Below are 9,470 nucleotides of genomic sequence, written 5' to 3'. Positions count from 1 at the left end.
GATCATGCCATAACGTAACATCTTCTGGATTTCTTTTTATCACAAGATGTGATTCCATAGCATCAATATAAGTGTGATGCAATCCAGAAGGAAGTTCTGGAATTTTTCCAGTACAAGGCCTTTGCCTGATTTTTCAGAAGTTATATACAAATACTTCTTTTCATTCTCAGTTGCAGACTGAGTGTTATACCCTTGACGGTATATATCTTTGACACTCAACAAATTTCTCTTAGAATTTGGAGAATATAAGGCATTATCTATGGAAAACTTTGTTCCATTAGGCAACATAAAGTTCGCCTTGCCAATTCGTTCGATCAGGTCTGTAGGACCTGATATTGTGTTTATAGTCATTTTTACTGACTTTAAAGTAGAGAAATATCTCTTATCCTTCAGTATAGTGTGCGTTGTGCCACTATCTGGTATGCAAACTTCTCTACCAATTTGTTTAGTTGTTGTTCCATTTGCTTTCTTATCCATTTCTGTAACACACAGTTAATATTAATAAAGAAAATAAACTTTCATAATTAAACATATTATTCATCAATAACAAGTACACAATAATTATACATTAGATATTTTGAAATACAACATTATTTTGAAAGTGAAATACATAATATTTTATGGCATCACTAGGCATTATTAAGCTTGATCAGTACAAGCACTTCAATTATTTTGATGAGTGGCCTCGTCGAAATCTCCCATAAAGTCAGAGGATTCGAGGTATGTCGATGTTGTACCCACAAGGTGTTCATTGAGATTTACTTCCTTTGCCTTGCCTTTAATAGATTCTTGGTACAATTGGCATAGATGCCGAGGAGTTCGACATACTTGAGACCAGTGTCCCTTCGATCCACATCTGTAACAGACGTTCTCATTTTTATGAGTAGGGTTTTCTTGGGTTTCTTTCCCTTTTACCCGATCAGATCGATTCCATGTGTTGGATCCCCTTCCTCTTGGGTTGTTACTCCTTTCATGGTTGCGGTTAAATCGATAACCACGACCACGACCAAAACCACGATTGTGACCACGGCCACGACCACGCCCACGATAGGAATAATTTCCTTTTTCCGGATTTTTTATATCCGTTGCATTTACCTCAGGAAATGCTTTGGTTCCCGTGGGTCGGGCATTGTGGTTTTTAATGAGGAGTTCATTATTTCTCTCCGCTATTATAAGCGCCACAGCGAGTTCAGAGAACCTCGTATACCCACAATTTCTATATTGTTCTTGTAGAACATAATGATTTTTGTGGAACGTTTGGTAAGTTTTCTCGAGCATTTCTGCTTCCGAGACAGGCTTACCGCAATAATCTAATTGCGCCGCTATTCTCAATATAGCGGAATTGTACGTTTCCACTTTTTCAAAATCTTGAAATCGTAGATTTTTCCACTCATCGAGTGCATGGGGGAGAGTAATTTTCTTTTGGTTATCAAACCTCTCCTTCAGAGCTTTCCAAAGATCTAAGGGATCTTTGGTTCTCGCATAATCATGCGTAAGATTTTCATCTAGATGCCTTCTCAGAAATATCACGGCCTTAGCCTTTTCATGAGAGGTTGATATATTGCCGTCTTTTATTGTTCCGAGTATTTCTCGGAATCTAGATGAAGCTCCATGTTTGTAACCCATGCCGTGTAGTTTGTCCCAGTTACTTCCAATGCTGGAAACTGAAGTTTCTCGATTTTTGCTATTTGTATTTCTAAAGCACATAAATAAAAATTATTAGAATTTTATTTATATTAAAAAGAACCGTTTACATTAATCATGCAAGCAATTACAAGGAGAAGCGATGTAAAAAAAATTAAACCGATATTCATCTTAAATTCACTCGGAGTAAATTCTCCAACGAATAAACCATAAATAGAAACACAAATAAAAATGGCACATAAAAACAAAAGTGCGCGAATCATCTTTCTTGAAATGAAAAATCGGAGGAGAGCGATTTGAAATTTTTGAGAGAAGATGAAATGTTTTGGATGATGAAATGGAGTGAAAATGAGTTGTATTTATAGATGAAAATTACTGTTCATGACCGTTGGAGAAAGGGGAAATTTTTGAAAAAAATTTTCTTTGTGACCGTTGGGGTTAAATCGAGTGCACTAAAAATCAGTCTGAAAATATCGTATTAAACAGTCAATCAGATCTATAAAATTTCATAAAAGTAAAAATTATGGCAATGAAATATTTATGTTATGACAACAAATCATGCGACGGCTCAGCCGATCAATGCAGAGTAATAAATAAATTATACGGCGGCTCGGCCGACCAATTAATAATAAACAAAATATAAGGCGGCTCGGCCGACCAATAAATAATAAACAGAATATAAGGCGGCTCGGCCGACCAATAAATAAATTAAATTACTAGTAAATAATATAGGCGGTATTCCGGCCATTATAACATGATATAAATAATAGTAGAGGCGGTATACCGACCATTATAACAGGGTATAAATGATACAAATAAATTTTACCGAATCGCAGAGTGATCGTGCTGATAACGTGTTATAAAAAGAACTGGTATTTTGTTATATCGCAGGAATTTAAATAAGGGCAAAATATTATACCCGTAGAAATAATAACACTGATATATATAGAGAGAGAGTGTTTCTTATCAAGGAGAAGAGAAGAGTTTTCGGTGTGATTACAAATAAACGGAAACGTTCGTATATATATAGAAAAAATTTTACTGTGCAAATAGTGCAGCGGACCCTATATATTTTATATTTTTCAACATAAACGGCTGGCTTGTCGCTTTTTTACCTGTTTTTTACCTGTCTTTCATAACAGTCTTTTTGTTTCAGAATAATGAATCAAATCTCTCGGGATATGTAAACAGCAATAAGAAGATAGTGGTTAGGAGGCTGAAAGAAGGTTTGGAGTATGAGGACTATTGCTTGTATAGGCTTTTCACTCGGACACCTAATTGTTTTTTTTTGGAAAATTGTTTTTAGAGCAAAAAATGATAATTATGTCCATTTATACTAATCTCATATATTTTATGTTTCATTAGGCTAATTATTTTCAAAAATACAATAATATTCTTAAAATTATAATTTTTAAATATAATAAATAATGAGTTTGATCATGCGAGATCGATCGATCCGAAATCACAAGGTCGAAAGAATCGATTGATCCAGATCATTATACAGAACAAAAAAATGCGGAGCATATACTGATCGACCTGGTCCATTTCACTTGATCGGCAAAGGTCGATTTAATACAGATCGACCGATCTCAAAATATAGACCGATCGATTCCGTGCCCAGGTAACTCAACTCCAAATCGGCATCTGTTTCTTCAAAACCAAAATCCTCTCTAACGTTTTTCTGTAACTCTTCCAGAGAGAACTTCAATTCCAAAGCAAGTAAACTTCCCTCTTTCTTTTTATCAACATTAAAACTCCAACCTGAAACTACAACCAATTCCCAAACACCACATGAAGCATATATATGAATCATGGTAGAAATAATGTGAAATTTTGTGAAAATTTTGTGAACAATCACTAGAATATAGAAGACGGCGTAAGAAGAAGGTTACCACGTCTTTTTTCGTTTTTTTTTTTTTAAAATCATTTTTTTCAAAATATGAAAGTAAATATTCCCAAATATTTTGTTTCCATATTTTTAGAAATTGATTTCTTATCCGTAGAATACAATTAATCTGTAGAAATCAGTTTCTACAGGTTTTTAGAATTATAGTAATGTGTAGATTTTGATTTCTACATGTTTTAGATTTACAGTAAATCTGCCGAAGTCAGTTTCTACGTGTTTTAGATTTATATTATTGTGTAGATTTTGATTTCTAAAGATTTTAGATCGGTAGGTTAAGCGCGGAATGTGTATTTTAAATATTTTTAGAATACTCTTATTTGCGTAGATCACGTATTCTAAACATTGTAGATTCAATGAAAAAATGGATTTCGTTTTCTACTTTGTAGAATGCTATTTCTACTTTATTTAGAACATAATCTGAAATTTATGATATAAATATTTTTAAAACATAAAAAAATATCACTAAGTTCATATAGGTATTTTATCAAAAGTTACTATTTTTCCAATTTTTTTTTGTTTGAAAAATTATTTATTAAATTTATTTTCAAAAATATTAAAGGGTATTATATGCAAAAATAGCACAAAATAGATATTAGTCTAAAAAGACATATTTATCAAATTGTTTTTGCTCTAAAAAACAATTTTCCCTTTTTTGAATATTATATCCGTTAGAAGTTCACTCTCATTTTCCTTTTCTTTTAAATCCGTTGTAATTCTCCAAAAAAATAAAACATTTCAAAAAATATCCATATTTATCTTCATATTAGTAGTTAGTTTTAAATTTAATTATCGGAAAAAAGATCTTCTATTCAGCTCGCACTACCAGCAATTCTATTAACGTTTTTCTTCTGGTTTTCACTTTTCATTAAGAGTAAAACTTGGGCTTTAAGTTTTCTCTTGGGAAGAAGAAAAGAACCCCAAACAAAAAAAACAAAGAATTTTCAATCCTGCGCACAAATGTAAAAACAATAAGCTTCTTATATAAGAACAAGTAAACACAATATATATATATATATATATATATATATATATTCATTAGAAATTACTTTTAAGTTTTAATATCAAATTTCATTTGTTGTCTGAAATTTAAATCTAATTTATTTTTCATTCAAAACTAAGGAAGGCTTATTGGATTAGGGATAGATATAATTTATTTTTCTCTAAATTTTCTTTTACTGGATTGGATATTTATAATAGTTCTTACAACATTGAATCAGTCATTTATACAAATTTTAAAATTCCTCCTTAAAAGAGAAGTTCTTATAATAGTTTTTTTTTTGTCAACAGCATACACAGACTCAACTACGACTCTACAAACCACACCGGTAACTCGGCATCCATATGAACGACAAACGACGATTGCTACCTAGCACTCCGTGCAAGACTGTCTGCTCTTGTATTATGCGTCCGGGGTATATGAATGAGCTATGAGTGATTGAAACTTCCCTTCAATATCTTGATGTCTTCCAAATAACTTGCAAATGCCGGCCATTCTTCTGGTTCCGAAACCATCTTCACCAACTGAGAACAATCCGTTGCAAACGTAACCTGATACTGCCTTAAGTTCTTCATGCATTCCATTGCCCAGATAAGGGCTTCGACTTCTGAGTGAAGTGGTGTTAAACTTGCCCTTGTGTTTCTTACTCCCATTAATCCTGCAAAACTTCAAGAGTACTATACCATCCTTGTCCGGAAAGAATATCATTCTCCTTCCATAACCCATCCGTGAAACACCATCTCCCTGGTATATTAGGTAAAACTTGTAACTCCACCTCCCTAATTTGTATAACCCTCTCAGTTATCGATGCTTGGGCTTCTCTCCAAGTCAACGATTCAGATTCTGCCAATTTTAAAGAATCTCTTGGATCAATATCTATGTTGCTAAAAACTTTGTTATTCCTAGCCTTCCAAATATACCATAGAATCCAAGCAAAATGATGGTCTTCCATCTGCGGAACTACTCTCCAGTACAAATAATCCATGTTTGTGTAGAGCGCCTGAGTAGGAAAGATTTATGGATTTGAGGGAATCCTTGATAGAGCCCATACTTTGACTGCCGGTGGACATTCAAAAAACACATGATTTATTGATTCTTTGGCCGCTCCACATCTTGCACATTGTGTATCCCCTTGTATCCCTCTAGTCCTCAAATTTTTCATTACCGAAATAAAACTCGAAACTATATGCCACAAAAAGTGTTTTATCTTTGGTGGACATCTGATTTTCGAGGAAAAAGCCTTAAGAGGTGTGATATTTGGACCATATAATGGTAGTGATTCCTTCCCATCCGGGTAAACCCGCTCCACCTGGTAACAATATTTCACTGTATACCTGCCATTATTAGTGAAATGCCATCCTTCTCTGTCAACCATATGAGTCAAACTTAATGGTATACTCTATATAATCTTCGCATCTTGTGCGTCAACCATGGATCGGATTGCTTGAGTATTTCAAGTCTGTGAAGTAGGATCGATAAAATAATCCACAGCAAGGTCCGGGTTAAGGTTAGTAGTAAGTTAATTGTTGTTTGCTGGTCTCGGGCGTGTGGTTGGGAGCCAAAGATCGTTCCATATTGAGATAGATGATCCTGATCCCACCCTTTTGATTAGTCCTTTGCTAACCAGAGATCTAGCAGTTACAATACTGCACCATCCATAAGACGGCGAATACTAACGGATCGGTTCCAGAGGTGATGCATTCCAGAAATACCGACCTTTGAACACTCATGAAAATAAAGTATGAGGCTTCTCAATCAGACGCCACAATTGTTTTCCTAACATGGCTGTGTTAAAATATGTGAGATCCTTGAAACCCAATCCTCCCTCTTCTTTAGAATGACATACCTTATCCCATGATTTCCAATGAAGCCCTCTTGTGTTTCGTCCCGAGCTCCACCAAAATTGTGCCGTTGAACTTGTTAGTTTCTTCGTTACTGTCTTAGGGAGACGGTAGCATGACATAACATGATTAGGTAGAGCTGTGACCACTGTCTTGATGATCACCTCCTTGCCTCCTTTCGTAAAGAATTTGAAAGTCCATCCATTTACTCTGTTACTCAAACGATCCTGAACAAACCCAAAAACTTGTGTTTTCGAGCCACCCAAGCTCTCTGGTAACCCCAAATATGTTCCCATACCTCCAATATTTTGGATCCCTAAAATATCTCTGAGCTCTTGTCGATTAGTTTCCTCAATCCTATGCCCAAATTGAATCGAAGATTTCTGGAAGTTTATCAATTGCCCCGACACCGCCTCATACTCTTTCAGAATCCTGAGTATGGTCTGGCATTCCTCCTTTTGGACCTTACAAAAAAATAGACTATCATCCGCAAATAACAAGTGAGATACCGCCGGACAAGTCCTTGCAACCTTCATTCCTATTAGTTGTTTTTCCCTTTCAGCCATTTTAATATTTGCTATTAAAGCTTCTGTGCACATGATAAATAAATATGGAGTAAAAGTTGCAACATTGGATTAGTCATTTATACAAAATTTTAAAATTCCTCCTTATTAGAGAAGTTCTTTCTAAATCTGAGAATTTGATATGATTTTTAATATTATAATACACACATAACACTTTTTCTTATAAAAAGATATTAAATCTAATACCACCTAAATATTCAAGAAATATATGTTCACTTGTACATAATAATATTTTTTCAAACAATAAGACACAAATGAAAATATTAGTTTAAAAGAAATTAGTAAGAAATCCAAATAAGCAAGTAGTTATTTTTTATATAAAAAAAATCTATTTAACTTGTACTCGTGAGTTTCCGGTTTGATAAATTTGTTACTAGCTTTGATCATTGTAAATATTTAATTCTACAAGATAAGTACGGAAAAAATAGCGGGTACGAGACAAAAATTAAGTACTTACAAAAATAAAACCCGCACCATGTGCGGCTAAGTTTTATTTTAAACATTTATTTTATTTTTTAGATTGTTTGAATTTATTTTTTCTGTCTTTTAGAAGGATCGTAGGTCGTCAATGGGATCTAAAATCCGGATATAAGTCTTTGTATATGAAGTGTCTGACAGAAGTCGATATCAGTTCTAACTCTAAATGAGTCTACCAGAACTACTAATTTTAATCTTAATTTTACATCCAATTTTAAATGGTTTGAGATCTTTTATAAATATTTTATATAATGAAATTTAAATGATTTAGATGAACTTGTGTTTGATAGTTCAAAAAAAACATATGAAGTTCAAAATATGGTTCTAATTTAATAGATTAGATATATTTAATTTTTTTTATTTTTTATTTCAAATAGAAATGAATATTTAAAAAAAAACACTAACAAAATATTTTAAAATTTTTATTTTCAAAAAGAAATTAATTTAAATTTTAGTTATCATTAAATATAATTAAAATATTTTATGTGATTTTATTTTTTTATTTTTAAATCAAAACTAAATTAATTTTAATATTTAATTATATTTTAATGATAATCATGATTCAAATTACTAAATTACGAAAATAAATTGCAAATAGATTTTTTAAATTTTTTGTTAGAATTTTATAAGGAAAGTTGTTTATTTGTATTTCAAATAAAAGATTAAGATATTAAAAAATATTCTGATAAATTATGTGTAATTTGATAAATTTTCTAAGGGATCGTCAAATCACACATAAAAAAATCATATGACTCTAATTAATAGATTAAATTCCTAATTTTAGTATACATGTCATCAATTTTTACTAATAATGCAAGAAAATATGAAATTTAAGAATTAAATTAATTTTAAATATATTTTTTAACATTCATATATTTACAGAGTTTTATTTTAATTAGTATTATATAGATTAGGTTGCATATCTGAAATTCTGAAATAAAATTCTTACTGTGGATAACTTGTCGGCCTTAAAGAAAGATGAATAACTACTGAATAATTAAAACACAATAAAGCAAAAAAGTTTCAAAAAGGAGAATGGGAAATGAATAGAAAAAACATCGGGAAATCGACCAATTCATATATTAACAGAGGGTTGCGATCCCGATCAGTACATACACTGATACCCTATGCTAAAACATACATCAAAGTAGATTTATTTTAAATTTCATACACGAACTAATAAAATTAGGCTAAATCATGCATTGACCTCTTTTCCGTTAGTCAAACGTTTACGGATGATTACATGTTACTAACGGAAGCTTACGTTTCGGTGAGCTGTCTATTACGATTTAAATAATAATTATTATAAAAAAATATTTTGTAAAATCTGTTTAGAGGAAGATTCAAACTCGGGTTATCTTGGAGAACGGGCCAAACCCTAGTCTATTAATATAAAGAAGACTCTAACTCTTTTCTCCTCTTGCCACCTAAGAAAATAGGGTGATGACCAGGTGACACGTGTCCCTCACTTACTAAATTTTTCTGCGTTTGTTTTCGGTAATATATGGGCTTCATGGTTAAAATCTTGGGCTTTGACGTTCCAATTTTATCTGTTAAGAAAGCAAAATCTCAGCCTGATTCATAACATTCACCTTCTTTAAAAATGGGGGATATCAATATCTAGGGTTCTTCAACTTATCAATCATCTCTCGCAATTGAGTTTTGGTACAGTTATCAGAGATGATTCGTGATGACGATACCATAGTTCGAGATGTATCGGTGTCGTTTCATCTCAATTTTCTTCTCCCAGAAACGGTTATGGGATGCATTGACTCAGTGCCATTAATGACATTCTTAACTCTTTCGACCATTCAATGGTCTGACGGTGCCTCTCCACCTATAAAAAGGTTAGTCTTCAACCCGTGAACACAATCCTCACAAATTCTATTAACACTTGAAACTTATTTTTCAGTAGAATGGGAGAAGACTCTCACGGGAAGCTGATAGAAGGTGTGAAGGGGGATGGATTTGAAGGGTGTGGAGTCCGCTTGGATTACGTAAATTTGGTGACGGAGGAGCCG

The sequence above is a fragment of the Brassica napus genome, chromosome C4, assembly GCF_020379485.1.
Source record: "Brassica napus cultivar Da-Ae chromosome C4, Da-Ae, whole genome shotgun sequence".
NCBI lineage: Eukaryota > Viridiplantae > Streptophyta > Magnoliopsida > Brassicales > Brassicaceae > Brassica > Brassica napus.
Note: the sequence above shows the minus strand (reverse complement) of the source record.